This window comes from Talpa europaea (assembly GCF_964194135.1).
Source record: "Talpa europaea genome assembly, chromosome: 12".
In the NCBI taxonomy this organism is placed as follows: Eukaryota; Metazoa; Chordata; class Mammalia; order Eulipotyphla; family Talpidae; genus Talpa; species Talpa europaea.
Window position 1 is genome coordinate 42721276 of NC_140079.1, and position 21830 is coordinate 42743105.

The following is a 21830-nucleotide window of genomic DNA, read 5'->3' on the forward strand; positions in this document are numbered from 1 at the left end:
ATTAAAAAGTGTCTCTTGGATTTCATTTCTGACAAAAATATAAAACAGTAGTCTAATATTTTCATCTATTATAAAATTATATAAATTGCCTTGGTCATTTAGTGTAGATTAATTTTTCCATAAGAGTAGTGCCATTCATGACAATTATTTTAATAAAACAGAACAAAAATTAATTGGTGTGATATAATGATTTGAGAGAAATTATTCTAGAGAAAAACACATTTACACACTAAATAAATGGAAATTTCCAAATAGCTCTGATTTTTGTTTGGAAATAAATTTAAGGAAATAGGAAAACTAAAAAAAAGGGAAATAATGTTCAGTATCATAGAGAAAAGAAAGTTTACTAGAGTGAGTTCATAAATTAAATGGAAAAGTTGAATTAAAAGACATGGAAATCTATGATATAAGTGAAAGATCAAGTTCTATGTCAAATCTGATTAAGCATAATTTTTGAGTCTGAGTCTCTGACTTCTGAAATTATGGGTATTTCTTTCCTACAACTACTGTCCTTTTGTAGTTTCCATCACAAAGAATCTTTTCAGGGCCTTTTTATGTCTTTGTTCCTCAGGCTGTAGATGAAGGGGTTCAGCATGGGTGTGACCACAGTGTACATCACAGAGGCTATTGCACTTGAATGTGAGCTGTTGGTAGCAGCTGAGCTAAAGTACACTTCTAGAACTGTGCAATAAAATAAAAAAGACAACTGAGAGGTGAGAGGCACAGGTGGAAAATGCTTTATATTTGCCCTGAGATGGTGAGATTCTATGTATGGAGGAAACTACCTTAGAATAAGAGTAAAGGATACCTGCTAAAGGACCACCACCCAACAGAAGAGCTACAAAATATAAAACCATGTTATTAAGGAAGGTTTCAGAACAGGCAAGTTGGACCATTTGATTGAGTTCACAGAAAAAGTGGGGGATTTCCACATCTGTGTAGTATGGCAGCCATAAAAACATTAAGTATTCTAACAAGGAATTCAGACCACTGATGACCCAGGGCACCAGAACCAGCAGTCCACAGAGTTGGGGTTTCATAATGACTGTGTAGTGCAGGGGGTGGCAGATGGCCACAAACCTGTCATAGGCCATCACTGTCAAAAGAAAATCATCTAGTCCTGCAAAGAGCAGGTAAAAGCAAATCTGGGTGATGCAGTGTATCTGGGTGATTCATAAGTTATGAATTTGCTCTGTGTCTGGATGTTCAACAGCATCTTTGGGATGGTGGTGGAGGTGAAACAGATGTCAGCAAAGGAAAGATTGGAGAGAAAGAAGTACATGGGGTTCTGGAGGTGGGAGTCAGTGCTGACAGCCAGGATGATGAGCAGGAAAGCCCAAATATGAGGGCTTGTGATTCTTGTTCCTCTGAAAGTCCCAGAAGAAGAAATTTTGAAATTTGTGTATCATTGCCTGGTTTCATGATGGAGGTGACTTCAGAAAAGGGGGAAAAATACATTATTTTTGCACAGTTAGATTATTCACATATTTGAAATATTACCATTAATATTTTGCAGTCAAGAAATTAATTTTAATATTTTGTCATGGATCAGATTCTTTTATGGATTACTAGTGCTACTTATGATAAGGAAACTATCCCAATAAGCTCTTCCCCTCACTGCTTATGTATTCTATAATTTTAGTAGTCTTCATGTGTGTGTTTGTGTATGTGTGTGTGTACATATATAAGCCATGATAAGGAAACTTTGTCCCAATAAGCTCTTCCCCTCACTAGTTATTTATTCTAATTTTAATAGTCTCCATGTATGTGTGTTTGTGTATGTGTGTGTGCATATATATATGATATATACCACATGTATCATATATGATGTATATCATATATATCACATATATATCAGGAATATATATTGAGTGGTAACTGTGTTTTAGGCAGTGTCTAGATAATGAGTATTAAGTACTGAAAAACAAAATTCTCTAAATTTAATGCTGAAGGAGGAACATATTAGCAATAAATAAAATTATATGGCATTTTAGATGACAATAGGTGGTATGAAGCAAAGGAAAGCATGGACAGAAATCAAATAGGGTATACAAATCTTTATTTAGGCAAAACCTGCAAACATAATCACATTTTATTTTTTCATTTTTTTATTTTATCTTATTTTTTTAAAAAGATTTATTTATTTATTTATACAAGCACTGGGTACAGTCAGAAGCACAGGAGGGTGAGAGAATTCACCAGAGCCAGAGCGGGGAGCAGAGCAGGCAGAAGGACTGAAGTTGACCTTTCTCTGGAGGCAGGGAGCAGCCTGGGATCAACCCAGTGCTCAACTGCTGCACCACAGGGGAGGCCCCATAATCACATTTTAAAAGAGACCTCAAATAAAAGGGGGAGGGAGCAATAAGCCTGTGTAGGGAAGTGTGTGCCCAGCAGTGGAAACAAACAATGCAAAGTCCCTGAGAAAGGTGCTTGTTTAAGTGCTCAAGTGAAAAGAAAAAGTGAAGTCATGTTGCAAGATGAATGTGCTTAAGAATGTGATGAGAGGTCTCCAGATGTGTGAGCAGTGCAGTACCCTCTCTGGTATTGCTAAAATCTCAGGGCACAGGGACTCCTTTGTCTATAATATGTACCTCTTTTATCATTTAAAAAAAAGATTTATTTATTTATGAACAAGAACTGGGGTACAGGCCTGAGGTGTAGGGAATGAAATGATTCATCAGAGACAGAGTGGGGAACAGAACAGGCAGACTGACTGAAATACACTGCTGAGAGGAGCAGCAGGAGGGACAGGAGAGGTCTGCTGTGCCATGTGGGTAGCTCCCTGGCTGACCTGGGATGGAACTCATGCTGCAGAGGCTGTGGACAGCTTCATAGTGCTGTGCTTAACCCCTTGCACCGCCAGAGAGACCCTATGTACTTGTTTTACTCTATTAATCCTGTCATGACTATATTCCATGAATCAAAACAGACCCATTCTTGTGATCGAGTTCTGGGCACTTTATTTTAGGTCACCTTGGGGTATATGAGTTAAAATGTCCATCCTCTGAGGACTGCCCTTACTCCTCAAGTCACACCCCTGTAACATGCACACACACAGGATGCCATGGCCTCATGGATTATGTTTTTTCCATGTTCTTTCCAGACCCAGCCTTCTGATTATGCTAAGAATAGATACAACTCAAATTGTCCAGGTCGATCCAATTTACACTGGAATGCAGAAGATTTCTTAAGTCTCTCACGGACAAAGAAACTTAGGTCTCTGTATTAGGATGGACTATCATTTATTTAAATGAGCAAAAAACATCTGTTGAGAAATGGGGGAGAGAGAGAGAGAGAATGAGAACTAGCAAGTGAGAGAGCAATTAAATGGATGGGGACTGAAAGAATCCCCTGGTAGATCCTGAGAAAGAAAGATCTTCCTGGTTCTAGTGAGAGTCCAACCTTGATTGCATTTCTTTGATGCTGAGAAAACAAAATGAAATGAAGCAAAATAAAATAAGCTCATCCATATGAAAAAATGGTAACATCTTTATGGTGTCAAAAGTCTTACATACTTACACCAAAAAGAAAATGAGCTAAAGGAAGTATACAAAGTACAGCAAAAGTTTGGCATTTAATATCAAACAGTGTAAGACTTATTATGCCTATGTCTATTCTACAGTTATTTGACCCATTAGCTTTTATATGGTCTAGTAGGGATGATGTTAGCTCTTATTCACTTTTCTTACATATGATTTTTTAATTGTGTTGTTTTTAGACTTTGAATTTTCATCTTTTTTTGGCAAACCCAATAGGCATACTCTAATATGGTTTCTGGACTTCATCAAACATTCAAGGTTTGCCCACACCATCCCCCATAAATCCTGCCCACAGCAGGAGAATTCCTTTTTTTTAAGATTTATTTTATTTATACAAGAACTGGGGCACAGCCCAGATGTGTGGGAGGGTGAGAGGATTCACCAGAGACAGAGTGGGAAACAGAAGAGGCAGACTGACTGAAATACACTGCTGAGGGGGGTACCGGGCTAGTCAGGAGAGGTCTGCTGCACCACGTGGGTTGCTCCGCAGCTGGTGGGGATGGAACTAGCACTGCAGAGGCTGCGGACAGCTTCACAATGCAGAGCTCAACTGCCTGTGTCACCAGGAAGGCCCCGAGAATTCTATCTTTTTATATTGAATAATTTTCATCATGTGATAATGCCCAAGGTAATATGTTAAACATATTTATTTCATTGTCCTCAATCTTTGCCATTAAAATGAATGATCCAAAAGATGAAGGTGTTCACCCTTCTTTGTTCACTTCAGTAAGTTTTCCACACAGGTGCATGGATATATGTGCACAAATACAGAAGTAAATTTAAGAACATGAAAGTTTATATAATGAATAATGAAACCAGGTTAGAATGAGTAGTTTCAAAGCAATTGTATGAAGCAAAGTTGAATGGTCATACACTGACTGAAATAAGATTAAATAGCAACAATCAGTGATATAAGCATTGATTAATAATTGAATTATCAAAGAACCAGAAATAAAATTATACAATATATAATGTTCTTAGGATGTTCTGATTCACATCAGATATTCTGCATTCTTTGCTGATGAATAAGTTATTAGGTCTTAATGTATATGGACACTTACCAAATGACAAGATTGTATATCATTAAAGTTGTAAAAAGTTGAATTGCTAGATAAAACTGGCATAAGCAACCAATATCTGGAATAATATGAAATTGGTCACATTCATCACAGATCTTACAGAAATTCAGAGGGATTATGACCCTCTGCATGAGAGTAACTGATACATCATTGATTAATGTGGACATAACTACATATAAAAATTACAGGTGGATAAAACCATCTTACATAAAGTAAGAAATGCAGAGGTAAGAAGGTAGATACATTTAAATAAAATTTAAAAATTGAGAGACAATGATCTATAGAAACTATTTGAAATGCTGATAACTGTTGAAAATGGATACATAAGGGCATATAATAAGAATACACTGTCCAAGATTGTAGCCAAATATGTGAAACTTACTGAAACTAATAGCTTAAGAAAACAGCAAGAAAAAACATTCATACATACCAACCTTGCAAATAACTTAAAATCTCATTGATTAGGATTCAAACTTTTAAACTGGTTATAAAGCGTACATTTAATTTTGCTGGCAGGAAAGTGTTACAAATTCAAAAACAACCTGAAGATAGCTATAAATACTATAAAGAATGATATTTAATTTGGTAGTTCTTACTCGCAAATAGTGACATTCTGGGATTGATCATTTTCTGTGGTGGGTTCTTCCCTCTCTAAGATGTTTAGATGATTGAGCATCCCTGACTCCACCTGCTCCTCCAAGCATGAGAGTGAAAAACATCTCTGGACATTATGCAATGCCTCAGGTGGACAAAATTGCTTCTTGTTTAGAACTATAATTTGAATACAACACTCTCAACCTATTTTTCTGGCATTGATATAATAGCATCAAATTTGTGAATAGCTAGACCTACTGTGAAATATTAATTAGGAACTCAAATTAATGCCTTCATTATTTAATCAAGGAAGGAAACAAACACAATGATTTCTTGAATTGGCTGTCAGGTGACCACAGGTAAATGTCTTCCACTTTCTCTGACCATCTCATGAAGAGTGAAATGGGTGGTTGGACTTACCTAGAGGGAAGCTCTGAGAGGAAGGGCTCCAAATGGAAGTGTGAATTCCTCCTTGGGTGATGTATGATGTCTTAAGACAAAACAGCTGGAACGATCGAGTCATCAGTTCCACAATCGGAATTGGACTCTAAACAAACACACAGATAAAAACCCCCATGTCATTCCAGCCCAGGTTTACAAATGCAGAGGGATGGGAGGTGAAGAGATATTTACAGCTCTCCACATCTGTTCACTAGGCACAGTTTCTCCTGTTACTCCAACCTCTGAGCACATGATCTCCCTGTGGAAAACTCTTCTGAAAAGCAAGCAATTTCTTCCTACTGACTCTCTATTCCCATTAGACAGTCTAGACAGCAAGTAAAAAAAAAAAAAAACCCAAAAACAAAACAAAACAAAAAACTTGAGCAAATGGACAAGTTCTTAGCATCATTCAGCCTTCCAAGAGTGAAGCAGGAAAAACAAACACTTGAAACAGATCAATTCTCAAATTTTCAAAAACATTAGAGGAGAGAACACTTCCAAACATTTTATGAGATCAACATTATCTTGATACCATAAGCAGAAAAAGACTTCACAAAAGAAACCTATAGATCAATATATCCCATGAACATAAATGTAAAAATTCTTAACTATATGCAAACAAATCAAATTCAATAATACATTAAAAGGTTAATACACCATAATCAAGTAGAATTTATTTCAGTGATGTAAACATGTAAAAATACAACGTTCATACCAACAAAAAGAAGCATGAAAATCACATCATCATTTTACTAGGTGCAGAAAAAACATTTAACAAGAGTCAACATCCATTAATGATTTAACAAAAAGCTCTATGAAATTTACATAGAAGGAATGTACCTCAATATGAAAGACCATACTCAATGGTGAAAAACTAAAAGCTTTCCTCTAAAATCTGGAACTAGACCTCTTACCACCATTATTCAGCATAGTATTAAAAGTCCTAGCCAGAGTAATGAGGCAAAATAAGAAAAACAATTGTATACAAGTTGGAAAGGAAGAAATACTATCACTATTTGCAGATGACATGATAATATATGTAGAAAACCCCAAAGATTCCAATAAAAAGTTGTTAGGAATAATTAACAAACACAGTAAAGTGCCATGCTACAAATTCAACACACACAAAAGTGCAGCATTTCTAGATGCAAACAATAAGCTAGCAGAAAGAATATCAAAAACTCAGTCCCATTTGCAATTACATCAAAAATAATAAAACACCTAGGATTAACTTTAACTAAGGAGGTGAAGGACGTGTGCACAGATAATTAAATAACATTATTGAAAGAAATAGACAAAAATAAAATTTGTGACAAAGGAGTCAAGGATATAATGGAGAAAAGGAAACTGGATTGCCACATGCAAAAGAATGAAAGTAGAACACTCCTTCACATCAAACACAAAAATTAATTCAAATGAATGAAGGCACTGAATGAAAAACCTGAAACCACAATATTGGTAAAAGAAAACTTAGGTTGTAAGCTGATTGACATAAACTTAGTAACATCTTTGTAGCTGTAGCCCCAAAGGAAAGAAAAACAAACACCAAAATATCAAATTTGTGCACACAATATTAATGATAAGGGACTCATCACAGATCTACAAAAAACTGATAAATCTCAACAAAAACAAAGTAAACAACCCAGTCAAAAATGAGCAGAAGAACTTAAAAGACATTTATCCAAAGAGGAAATGCAAATGGCCAACATGCATATGAAAAAATGTTCAACATCCCTTATCATCAGGGAAATGCAAATCAAAACCACACTGAGATACCACCTTACACCAGTAAGACTGACACATATCAAAAAAACAAGCAACAACAAATGTTGGCTAGGATGTGGAGAAAAAGGAACTCTCCTGCACTGCTGGTGGGAGTGCAAATTGGTCCGACCACTATGGAAATCTGTGTGGAGATTCCTCAAACAGCCAAGAATGGAGCTTCTGTATGATCCAGCAATTCCACCCAAGGGACACAAAAACATTAATTCAAAAGGGCACCTGCACCCCCATATTTATACAGTGCTGTTTACAATAGGTAAAACCTGGAAACAACCCAAATGCCCCAAAACAGGTGACTGGATCAAGAAGATGTGGTATATATACTCAACAGAATATTACTCAGCAATCAAAAAAGATAAACTCATGCCATTTGCAACAAAATGGATGGAGGTGGAAGGCAGTGAAATAAGCCAGAAAGAAAAAGAAAAATACTGATAGTTTCACTTATTAGAGGAATGTAGAGGATCCAAATAAGGGATCAGGGAAGAAAAAAGTTATTACAATAAAGTGAAAAACAAATTCAACAAGCAATTACAAACCAGAGACATTCTGCAGGGGGTGAGAAGGGAGTAGGATCAAAACCTGGTGGAAAGAGCAGAAGGGACCATGGTGATGGTACACGGGTGAATGGGGGGTGGGAATTTCATGGGGACTATAACCGAGGTGAGAAAGCATACATTGTAAAAAAATGAAGAATGATGTAAAAATATATATAAAATAAAAATTAAAAAAAAACAACAACAAATGAACTTAAATAAAAATAACAGATTCCGCACAGTAAAAGAAACCATAATCAAAATGAAAGACAACCTACTAGAATAAGAGATGATGAATGGAATTACACATCTGAAAGGGGTTCATATTCAAAATATATAAAGAATTCATATAAATCAACAACAAAAACAAAAACATTACAAAACATGCAGAGGAAGTGAATGGACATCTTTCAAAGAACATAAGCACAGGCCAACAAGCACATGTGACACAACATTGCCTATCACTAGACAGACAGGGAATTGCAAATAAAGCAACAATAAGATATCACCTCACACATGTGAGATTGGCCCACATCAAAAAACAGAAACAACAAGTATTGGTGAGGATGTGGTAAGAAAGAACCCTCATGCACTGTTGGTGGGAATGTAGGCTGGTCCAGCCTCTCTGGAAAAAAGTAGGGAGATTTCTCAAAATATTAAAAATAGATCAACCATGTGATCTAGTAATTCAATTCCTAGGTATTTATCCAGGGAACTTAATTTGAAGGGATAGAAGCACTCCTATGTTCATTGCAGCTTTATTTATAATAGCCAAGCTATGGGAACAGCCTAAACACCCAAAGATAAATGAGCAGATGTGGCCTAGCTACACAATGGAATAGAGCTCAGCTATATAAAAAAGACACTCTTGCCATTTTCAACAACATGGATAGAGCTGAGGGGGTATGCTAAGTGAATAAGTAAGAAGGGGAAGAAAAATATGAGATGTGTCACTTTTATGTGGAAAACAGAAAAACAAAATAAAGGGTTAGATAAGGTTAAACCAATAATAAACCATAGAAATGTAACAGTAAAAGTGAGGCTCCCAGATAGTGAGGGGAGAGAATGCAGTAGGGAGGGCCCAATGAACTATGTGGAGGACTATGGGTGCCTCGGTGTGGGTGTGGTATGGTAACATATACCTGATGTGGATCCTGTGTCTCCAAATAATATACAATAGGCAAACCAATGTTACCAAAATAAAAATAGATAAAAAGAAAGAAAACAAATGATACTACAACAAAAATTTTGATGAAGAACATTAAAAAAATAATAAAATATTATGACCTATAAAAATGCAAGAAACTGTAAGTTTTGACAAAAATATGGAGAAAAAGGAAATTAATTGCACTGAATTGTCAGTAGGGATTGATGCAGCCACTGTGAAAAACATGGAGATTCCTCAAAAGATCAATAACGGAAATACTGTATGATTCAGCATTTCCATTTTTATTTTTCTGAGAATACAAAAACACTCATTAAAAAACAATATGAGGGCCTCCCTGGTGATGCAGGTGGTTGAGCACAGTGCTGTGAAGCTATCCCCATCCTCTGCAGTGCCGGTTTGATCCCCGCCGGCCTCGGAGCAACCCACATGGCGAGCAGACCTCTTCTGACTCGCCTGCTGTTCCCCTCAGCAGTGTATTTCATCAGTCTGCTTGTTCTGCTCCCTGCTCTGTCTCTGGTGAATCCTCTCACCCTCCAGTGCATCTGGCCTGCACCCCAGTTCTTGTATAAATAAAATAAAATCTTTAAAACAAAACAAAACAACAAAAAAAATATGACTACGAGGTTATTTGCAGAATTATTTACAATAGCCATGACATGGAAACAACCCCAGTGTCCAGGGTTGATGGGTGGGTAATGCTGTGGTACAGATGAACTCTGGATGACTATTCTTGCCAATATGGTGGACCTTAGGGGCATTAAGTTATGTGAAATAAGTCAAATGGAGGAAGACAGATAATTTTTGATTTAATCCTTCACACATGTGGAAGGTAAAGAAACAGAACAAGAACAAACTCTTAGATTATAAAACCAAAATTGTGGTTTCCAAAGGAAAAGGGATTACAAGGGGAGTCAAGTGTCTAATGGAGGTCGATATTTTGGTGGATGAAAAGTATGTTTTTGGTGGTGATCTTAATTTAGTACATACAGATGTTGTATTCTAATGCTGTATACCTGAAACCTCTATGATTTTATAAACCAGTGTTACTGGTTTTTATATATATATATATATATATATATGTATATATGTATCGATATATATATGTATCGATATATATACACATATATATCGATAGATAAAATAGATGATATAGAGATAGATATATTATAGTAATAGAACTATGTGCATATGTATATGCATGTTAATTTATATTATATATAAATATATAAATTTGCTATTTATATGTAAACAAACCTTTTATTGATCATATAAAAAGGAGTTTGAATTTTATTTGTTTTCTGTCCTCTGAAATGGAACTTTTGTCCCAATTTATGTGATTTTAATTATTTCATATATATTTATGTCAATATGTTTACTTTTGCTTATTTTTGAGCTTACACTAATTTCTTCACATTGTTTTTCACTCAATATAATCCTGATATTCATTAATGCCATTTTTTTATCTACTATATAAAATTTCAGGGTGTGAATGGACTATTTATTCATCAGCTACAATTGATGGTCATCATATTTTTTCCATTCTCAAACATACTGAACAATGCTGCTATAAACATTCTTGAAGACAATAAATGAAAATGTGCAAGAATGTCTTCAGGTTTTAACACTTCAGGTTTAACATATCAATGGCATTGATAGAATATAAATTACACTGATGTTTATATTTACTAAGCAATGTCACATTTATTTGACCTAACTTTACAACTTGCATAGTTATATTTGATGGTATTTGCACTGCAAATACCCCTTAGGAGGATTATGTCCTTATGACAGCAGATGCATACTTGGCCTTTAGAAATTCATTATGATTTTACCTTAAATATTTGTTTGCTTACAAATTGGCTATGACTTATTATGATCTTCCCCAGGTGAGCTATCTATCACTTCTCTGAGATTTATCTGAGGCTCTGACTCTCTGATTTTAGGCTAGTTTGTTGAAAACTCTCTGATGATTTAAGGAAAGTTATGATACTTTAGATTGTTTGTATTTTGCTTGTTAGAATGTGTGATGATTTCCACATTTCTTTCTGATTTCCACATTGTAACCAGAAACTGGAATTAGTCACTTTTTAAAATGTGGTAGAAAGGGCCTCCCTGGTGGTGCAAGGGGTTAGGCTGCAATCTATGAGGCTATCCACAGCCACTGCAGCACAAGTTCGATTCCTGACCAGGGAGACACACAGCAGACTTCTCCTGACTCGCCCGTTGCTCCCCTTGGCAGTGTACTTTGGTAAATCTGCCTGTTCTGTTCCCTACTCTGTCTTTGGTGAATCTTCTCACCCCCCATATCTCTGGCCTGTACCCCAGTTCTTGTACGTATAAATAAATCTTTTAAAAATAATAACAAAATGTGGTAGAGAAAGGAAAGAGAAAATTTCTTTTTTTATTATTTTATTTTTTATTCTTTAATTTTTATTTTTTATTTAAATTTTATTTTTATATTCCTCATACAATTACAACTCCCTTATTTTGACCCCAATCTCTCCTTTCCCCATCCCACACCCTCCATAGAGTGTCTCTGGTTCATAGTTGTTTGTTGATTTTGATTTTTTCTTTCTTATAGTTATTCTTTTTCCTGGTCCTTTATTTAAGTTTTCTAGATTCCTGCTGTGAGTGAGACCATCCGGAATTTTTCTTTTTCTTTCTGGCTTATTTTGCTGATCATGATCCCTTCTAGCTCCATCCATGTTGCTGCAAATTGCATGTGTTTATCTTTTTTGAATGCTGAGTAATATTCCATAGTATATATGCACCACATCTTCTTGATCCAATCATCTATTTTTGGGCATTTGGGTTGTTTCCAAAGCTTAGCTATTGTAAATTGTGCTGCTATAAACATAGGGGTGCAGGTGCTCTTTGGAATTGATGTTTCTGTGTCCTTTGGGTAAATACCTAGGAGTGGAATTGCTGGATCATATGGAAGCTCTATGTTTAGTAGGTCCAGAAATCTCCACACAGCTCTCCAAAGTGGTTGGACCAGTTTGCACTCCCACCAGCAGTGCAGGAGAGTTCCTTTTTCTCCACAACCTCACCAACATTTGTTGTTGCTGTTTTTTTTAATATGTGCCATTCTCACTGGTGTGAGATGGTATCTCATTGTAGTTTTGATTTGCATTTCCCTAGACATAAGACCTGAAACCATAAAATACATAGAAGGAAATATAGGCGAAACACTACATGATATGCACATCAAAGACATCTTTACAGACACATCACCCAAAGCAGTGATAGTAAAGGCAAAGGTAAACAGCTGGGACTACATCAAATTAAAGAGCTTCTGCATAACAAAAGAGACAATAACAGAAACAAAGAGAAACCCCACCGACTGGGAGAACATTTTTGCACACAACACTAATGATAAAGGACTGATCACAAAAATCTACAAAGAACTGATGAGACTCAACAAAAACAAAGAAAATAATCCAGTCAAAAAATGGGCAGAAGAGCTAAAAAGAAACTTCTCTGAAGAGGAAAAGCAAATGGTCAACAGGCATAAGAAAGAGAAAATTTCTTAAATGTCTAGTTGAAGCAATACTTCAAATAACTCTTTTCTATCCAAATTGATTTTATTCCTGAATCTTGGATAACACAATATTCACATTCTGAAAGACAGTATATTTATAAATACTTTACTCATATTCTTATGAATTTGAAATCAAACTGTGCTGATTAGGCAAGAGTAGCCTTGGCTACATTTGAAAATATTTTGAAGTATCTAGAGCTCACCAAGGTCTGTGGGGTGCCCACCTGTTGAGTGTGATGCCAGGTCCTGACACAGAGCTCACCAAGGCTATGCCATGTCTGCAGAGACCAGGTGTGGTGGTTGTCCTCAGCATCCTGTCCAGGAGCTCACCTCGGTCTGCAGTGTTACTGTGAGAAGGTCATGCTAGTTCCTTTGCTGATTATAGGGTCCCACTGGGCCACTAAGTCTCACCTGCCTGACCTGATCTTCTGTTACTGGTGTTCCCCTCCTCTGGATGTTAATCCTAACATTCACTGTAACATCTGTTTTTCTTTCCAGCATTATTAGCTTTGTTCTGCTGCAGTCTAGCTGTGACATGTGGAGGAGGTGAGCCCAGAGGCTTCACTCTGCTGCCATCTTGCCCTGCCCCCTAGCTGACTTTTCAAAAGTATCTTGGTGTCAAGAATACTAATACCCATGGTTTTATAGCAAAGAAACCCAAGTGTGTGCCTGAAATATAGCTGTCCCCTTGCTGGTGATGAGGATTTTTATTTTCTAGAGACCAGATGGTGTTTCCTACTACATGTCAATATATTAGATGAGCACAAGATAGAATCAGGACAAGATACTCAGTGTTGGATCTGGAGAAAACTTTAACTCAAGGTTGGAAGAAGTTGCTGGAATGTTAGACCTCTGGAAGATCAGAGATTTCATGGTGAAGAAACAATAAAAGCAGGATTTACTTCAATTCTAATCTAGTCTCTTGGGAACAGAGAGACTTTAAGAAAAAAATCTGTTCTTTCCAGACCAGTGTACTCAGGGAAATAATGTGCTCAGAGTCTGAACTAACAAAAAGAAAATATGTCTAATGAGCAGACACAGGGATCTGTAAATAGCTCCTTTGTCACAGACCCAAAGCTTATGTGACCCTGAGGTATACAAGGTATGACTGCTGTTGGAGCTCTACCCCTTGTGCAGGGCCAACACTTAGATCTTTCTTGTTCTTTGTCTAGGAATGGAGTTTCAGTCTCCATCATCATTCATGTCAGAAGGAATTAAGGCTTCACACCAAGATGTCCCTTAAGTGAGTCTGAAGTATTTCAGAAAATACTGTTATTGTACATTTTCTTTCAGAAGTTAGTCTTAGATTTTTGTTTGATTTTGCTTAATACACTTCTTGTTATTTCACAATATTCAACAGTATTGTTTTCCCTGACATTGTGTTTATTATTTGAATTCTTATTTCTTTAAAATTTCTCTATACAAATGTAGGCATTTATAAAATAAAAAGTGAGCAATGTAGGTGAAGACCCTGCAATTTGGTTCTCACATTGTAATGTAGAAGGCAGAGTCTGTACCTGCAGGACAGATTGTCTACAGGGACCATTTACATGAAGGAAGGAGATGCCACAGGTAGGATTTTTGATCTGAGGAAGAATTTGCATGTTGAACAAGGAGCAAACCAGGATGAGTGTATCTGTTATATGGGGTGGGGTGGTGGTGGAGATGAGCCCAAAGTTCTAGAATAGCAAAAAAAGAATTTCACAAAGCAAAATCAAAAGGAGAACAACCAACTATTGGTCATAAACTCCAATAAATACTGATAGTCATAGCAATTAGAGCAGAGACTCAATATGAAAACTCTGATAAAATAAGTGGAACAATCAAGGCTCAGTCACAAGTCCCCGTCAGGTAATCTAGGCACCATGATGGTTATTCTCTTGGCAACCCTGATTTTCTGTCAGGCTCTTCATTTATATTGGTCTTCCTTCATTAGCAGAAACTGTAACTGTTTAAAATGATTCTTGCCTTTACTGAGTGTATTCCAAAAATTTTAACTGTATCTCAGAGTAAGATATGACTTTCACATTGTGATCCAGCATGTTTTCCTCCAAGTCCAGCAATGCACATGTATATAAAACACATGTACAAGTGCACACACAACTGAAAAAAGAAAACCTTATAAAGTACTTAGTATGTACACTTACTACATATGATGTATTCTGATACTTTCTTTGGTGCTTTATTCTATAAAATTAGTCTGAATCATAGTAGGTGTTGCAATATGAGAAACTTCCCTCCAGTATGTCCTCCATATCCACTTTGTTGTGTTGACAGCACTGCACTGACAAACGGGAGTCATGGAGCAAGCTGTCGGATACAGGATGCTGCCAAAGAGCAAGATTCTGGCCTTTTTATTGATAAAATAACACAGCATTATTTGTAAGGGGAAGGGGAATAAAAATAAAAGTGAGGGGTGAAAATAGAAAATGTGCTCTGTCATCTATAGTATTGGGGGTTGTGACTCTACCCTCCAGGGCACTTCTCATTTACTTGATGACTTGTTTTTTTTTTTTTTTAAGATTTATTTATTTATTTATACAAGCGCTGGGTACAGTCAGAAGCGCAGGAGGGCGAGAGAATTCACTAGAGCCAGAGCAGAGCAGGCAGAAGGACCAAAGTACACTGCTGAGGGGAGCAGCGGGTGACAGGAGAGGTCTGCGTGCCATGTGGGACCCTCCTCTGGTGTCAACCCCTGCGCAGGGGAGGCCTGGCCCTACTTGATGACTTGTTATTGTAATTGAGATCAAGACCTTGTTCCCTAGCCATGGTTTCAATCTTATCAACAAGGCATTACACTGATCAGCTTCTGGGATCCCTTATCATACATTTGTCCTTGGCCCCTGGGCATTCCTCATCAAACCTCATGATGTATAATTCAGGAGTATGTTTATGTATGCATCAGTCATCAGTGTCCTGGGCATTGCTGGTCATACCTCAGGATGCATAACCTTCCCAGGGTGATCAAGCTTCTGCTCTTGGTTGATTTGAAAGGCACCTTGTAGGGTGGTGCTCTATAACTCATTGACTGGGCAGTTCTGACCTTGTATAGGAATACAGAACCATAGGTAACAAAATGGTGACCAAACAGGCCAATGAGGATATCAGAGCCTCAACTTAACATTTCTATTCTGTACTTAACTCTCATCATGGCTATTTTGATGAAGACCTATTCTTTTATTCCTTCATGCAATACACATTTATTCAGCTACTGTTCCCAGTTAACTTAATTCTGGGGCTGGGGTGTGGTGAGTATATAAAGCATGGCTACATGTCTCAAGTCTGTTAGTCTAGCTTGGAAAAAATACATATAATTATATAAAAAGATTGCAAAACGATAGACATGGTGCAGAGGGGAGCAGATGAAAAAGACATTGAGCTTTGGAGCCATGGCTGCTTGTGAAGCTTCGAGTGAATTTTGATGTTGGTGTAACGGAACTGGGGAAGGGCAGCCAGTAGGAGGGTGAGGCTGGTGGACAAGTTATGAAGATGTAGCCTAGTGTTCTAAGAGGTGGAATTTTGTCTTCATTCTCCACTAGGAAGTTACTAGGGGGTTTAACTCGGGAGTTCAATGATGAAATTTGTAAAATAGAAATACCTTTCTGCCGGGGACCAGCCTCCGGCAAAACGTCGTGTCAGGGGTTCCTGAAAGGATGAGACGGCCTAGGCGAAAACGAAAGAACTGAAAACTTAAGGGCTGAGGGGAAGGGAATGAATAGACACCGACACTTGGTGAGGTGTTAGTATCTTCTGCAGAGAGACTCAGCAGGTCTTTATTTATTCATTATTAGTAATAATAATAAGAAAATACATTATCAAGTGTAAAGCATAAACAATTAGTATATTATGTTTCCCATAGACTACTGGCCCCTACAGGTCTCAGCTAGAGGGCAGCTCTCAAGGTTAACAGATAATAAACCAAACCTAACATTAAAGCTACTTATTTTTTCATTTAGACAATTATTGAAAATAGTGAATAACTGCCAGTGCATCCCTATCAGCTAAAGCCTAAGCATCAAAGGACTATTCTATTCACATGACCTTCAGCCAGAGACCAGCTGCAGTTCAGCTATCAGAACTTTTTCTACCTAGAAACTCCTTAACTCAAATAGCTTCATATTAAAAACTTTCCCAAGAAACTTCAAGAGAAAACAAAATAGAAGGACCTGCTATGATTATTGTATTGTAATGCTTATCAGGCATATTCAATAAGTTGTCTTCCATTGTCAAGTAGGCCAAATTGTTTAATAATTAGTTTCTAATTTTCCATGCCATTTATTTGCAATATACTGATGCATATAATATAGTGCCTAATATACTTTTTTGGGAAATTTTTTCTTATTTATGACCAAGAACAAAAAGTGAAGGAATGTTAAATCTTCATCCTCACGGTGTGAGGCACAAGGAATCTTCGGCCCCACGGTATGAGGCCCTTTGGCTTCGGCCCCACGGTGTGAGGCCCTTTGGCTTCGCTGCTTGCCAGTGTCTTATCTGGCTGGGGCATCAAGGCCTCCTGCAGCACCTCCCCCTTTTTTGTTTTTGGCCATCATTTGCATAGTTTGTAATTCAACACGTGTCTGATTGATAGCATGGAAAAGCAATTTAATAAAAAATGGGAAGAGTACTAATATAACTATGGTGACAAGCAAAACAATACCTAAAGTAATAAATGATGGGAACCAGGCGGCTTTAGTGGTATAATGTTGCAAGGAAGCCAGGAAGGAAGCGGCAACTTCTGCAGGTGTGGATGAGGGGGCATGAGCTAAACTAATTGCCTTAATATCTTTCTGCAGAGCAGTAAGGTCCAGGGAAACGTTTGTATTATTCCAAACACCCAGTAAATGATTTTTGACATTATTCCAAGAAATAGAAGAAGAGTTATAAACATGTGGAGTGACACAAATCCATTTGTAATCAGAATGACATTTGGTAGTCAAATGCGTTTTTATGTGTTGAATTTGATTGCCAATATGTAAAAGTGATTCCTCAAGAACATTTAAACGAGCTTCAAACTTATTATCAACGTGGTCTTGGATAATCAAAGCATGTGTGATGTTACGAGACAAATCATTAACATGGGAGGCAGTATGAACTTGTTGTACGAGAGCAGTAGTAGAAACAGCAACAGAACTAATAATAGCAATAAGTGCCATAATACCCAGTATAAGCGCCGCTACAAACCTTTTGGAGCGACGCAGTCCCTGTCCCACAAGCTGAAGAGTATACAGTCCAATGTCATCATACCACGGCTGTTGTAAGCTTACAGGGAGCATGACATAAGGAGGTTGATGTAAGATAACAAAAGTAGCTTTAGACAATGAGCCAACAGAGGTAATACAGTTGGTGAGAATACAGCCCGTACAATTAACATGAAAAGTATGGTGATGATAAGTAATGGTTAAATGTCCGGGGCCCTCAATGAGGAGGGCATGAGGGGGGCCCACACAAGCCCGCATGGTGACAGCATGAACAGAATGTCCAGGTCGGCGAAAAAGCACAGGTGAAGTGGCGGCAAGGAGGCAAAATAAGTCCGGGTATGCACGGGAACCATTCGAAGTGTTGATGATGTAGGTGGGAGTAATCCATCCCGCTGAATACCATCGAGTGATAGGTTCAAGGGGTGGGATGAGGCGATTCGACCGGTTGTAGATGAGCGCATCCTGCAGAAGAAACCTATAATCCTTGGGGACATTAGTGGCAGATGTAACTGCTCCAAAAACTGAAAAATCATAAATAGAAAGATTAGTCTGGTAAGGCTGGTAACGAATTCCTGCAGAGGGAAACCTACAATTATGCCAGGTGGGAAATCTGTGATTTGTGTTAATAATATTCTGGGAATTATCTGAGTTATAAATTGAACAGGCTGGGAGAGTGGAGGATACTGAAACTCGAGTTATGTTTTCATTAGTGCTGCGAGGACCAAGGAGAGATATAAGTAGTACCCATAAATCACGGTTAAGTCCGGAGGAGGAAGGCTTTGAAGTTGCTGTCAAAAAATATTTATCGTTAATAGGTAGGCAGCCAGGTAGTTGAGACTTCATATAGATAGGATTGGATGTAAAACACATAGGAGGCGAATCCATGCGTCCCTGAAAAGAAAAGTTATTAGTGCTTTTAAATAAAACAAAAGAGTCTGAATCTCCACCTAGTAAATCAGAATAATTAGTGTACACACGGGGCGAGGGAAATCCCCAAGGAGTGGGATGGAAAAAGGGGGGATCTGGGATGTAAGCCCAATAAGAAACAGAAGGCGTGAGAGAAGCAGGAGAAGCTGGTGATATGCTATATGAGAAGATTAGCACGGCAAGGAACATAATCTTTGGGGTGATGCGTGTATTTTGCTGCATAAGTAGCTGTCTAGAATTAGAGGCTAGATTTTTGAGCAAATTCCAATTGTCATGATGAGACGTCTTACGAACCCGAAGGTGGTGCAGGGAAGAGGACAATCTTCCAACAGGGGATCTGGAGCGATGACATCTTGGAGGAGGTGGGTGGTGTCCCAGAGGGCTGAACCTACGCATCTTGGAGCATCGGTTGTCTGACAGGGGGCGTGTCGGTGAAGGCTTTTGAGACATGATGTCGGATCAGTCTGTCAGGAATCCAAAGTGGGCTGTCCGAATCCTGTGGAAAGATACAAGCATAGCCTCTCCCATTTGCTAATAACACATCAGGGCCTTTCCATATTCCGGAAAGGAGATCTTTCCACATAACTTGAGGTTTAGGGGCCAGTTGGTCAGGATCCCAATGTCTATTAATTGGTGACATCCCTTGAGAATCACAATTTAAATAATTAATGACAAACATTGCATGAGTTAAAATATGATGAGCCGAACTATGTTTAATATCAGATTGTTGTAGTTTATATATTTGAGACTTTAAAGTCTGGTGGGCTCTTTCAACAATAGCTTGCCCTTGTGGATTATAAGGAATTCCTGTAGAATGAGCAATTTGAAATGAAGCACAAAATTTCTTAAAGGCAGAGGATGTATATACAGGAGCATTGTCAGTTTTAATAGCACGAGGTTTGCCTGCGTAGGCAAAACAAAACATTAGATGTTGAGAGACATCTTTAAAAGCTTCTCCTGTCCGGGCAGTAGCCATAATAACATGAGAAAATGTATCTATGGAAACATGGACAAAACTGAGTCTCCCAAAACTAGTAACATGAGTGACATCCATTTGCCAGAGATCATTTGGTCTGAGGCCTCGTGGGTTCACCCCCATCGGAAGTGAAGGGTGAGTGGTGGGGCGAACCGAGCATTTGCGAACAATTTCTCGGGCTGTTTCTCGAGTTAGATGAAATTGTTTCCGCAATGAAGCGGCATTTTGGTGATGAAGGGCATGATCATTAATTGCCTCCTGTACTGTGAATACTGCTGCTCGAGTCAACAAATCGGCCAGTTCATTCCCACGAGCTAGAGGACCTGGTAATTTAGAATGACCACGAATATGGCCAACATACACTCTGGATGTCCTAGATCTTATTAAAGTTTGCAGCTCCAATAACTGTGGAGCAATGGTAGTTTTAGCATCAGCAATTATAGCAGTCTCAATATCAGGAAATAATCTGGTTACATATTGGGAATCAGTAAAAAGGTTAAATGGCTGATTTTGTAAAATTTTAAATACTGTGAGAACTGCAAATAATTCAGTTTTTTGGGCTGAGGTTTCTGTTGTCTGGATGGACTCTGGTTTGTCATTGATAACGAAAGCAGCTCTACCGTTGGAGGAGCCATCCGTAAACACAAGTGCAGCAGGTTCTGGCAAAGGCACAGCACTAACAATGGTTGGAAAAATAAAAGCCTGTTTCTTAAAGAAATGAAGCACAGGATCGGGAGGCAAATGAAACTTTATTTCACCCGAAAAAGATTGCAGGGCTATTTGCCAGTCATCACTTAAACTAAGTAAGTCATTAAGTTGTTCTTTCTTGTAAGGTAAAACAAGAACAGGAAATTCTCGGCCAAAAAGCTCAACGCTCCTATGCCTTCCTTTAACAATTAATGCAGCCACTTGGGAAGCATAGGGACAAACAACCTTCTTTGCAGTAACTGATAAATGTAACCATTCCAGTGGCCCCTTTTGCCACAAAACACCTGTTGGTGTGTGTGGGGTGGCCAAAATTATGAACTCCCAAGGCTTACTATAGTCTAGCCGCAACAGTTGTTGATTGTTGAGTGCATCATTGACCTTTTGTAAGGCTAGTGTAGCCTCAGGTGTTAATTGTCTAGGGGAATTAGGATTAGAATCACCTTTTAATACATCAAACAGTGGACGTAAATCAGCAGTGGTTAGCTGCAGATGAGCTCTTATCCAATTTATGTCTCCAAGTAGTTTTTGAAAATCATTTAATGTCTGTAAAGAGTCTGTTCGTAGCTGCAGTTTTTGTGGTGTCACAGTTAAAGAATGAACAGTTCTTCCTAAATAATTAATTGGCGGAGAAGTTTGAATTTTTTCTGGTGCCACCACAAGTCCATAACTTTGCAGCAAATTTACCAGACGGGCCAAGGCCTGATTTAACAAGTCCACTTGAGCATTACTTATTAAAATATCATCCATATAATGAACACAGTAAATGGAAGGGTACTCATCCCTAAAGGATGACAAAACCATATCCACAAATTTTTGACATAAAGTAGGACTGTTTTTCATGCCCTGAGGAAGAACTTTCCATTCATACCGTTGAAACGGCCTTTTTAAATTTACTGATGGGACACTAAATGCAAATCTTTTGCAGTCTTGGGGATGTAAAGGAATGGTAAAAAAGCAATCTTGTAAATCAATAACAATAACATGTTCATCTTTAGGGATGGCCACAGGTGATGGCAAACCTGGTTGCAAGCATCCCATATCTTGCATAGTGACATTTATTGCTCTTAAGTCCTGTAACAATCTCCATTTTCCTGATTTCTTTTTTATCACAAATATGGGAGTATTCCAGGGGCTGGTAGTAGGGCGAATGTGCCCTTTCATCAGTTGTTCTTGAACCAAAGTTGTTACAGCCTGGATTTTATCCTCTGTCAGGGGCCATTGCTCTACCCATACTGGGTCATCATTTTTCCACACAATTGGGTCGGCTGTAACCTCTGCAATGGCCCTCTTTATAAATTTGATCCATATCCCAGGCCTTGTCGTGGCTCTCTCTGAGCAACC

The 21830-nt window shown here is 38.0% G+C and overlaps 1 pseudogene across 1 annotated transcript; it reads right to left on the minus strand.

Moving 5' to 3' along the window:
- Nucleotides 1-503: 503 nt before the first annotated feature.
- LOC311182167 (olfactory receptor 7A17-like) lies at nt 504-1422 on the minus strand (annotated as a pseudogene). The gene has a single exon. The product of its transcript is annotated as an olfactory receptor 7A17-like (transcript).
- Nucleotides 1423-21830: the final 20408 nt, after the last annotated feature.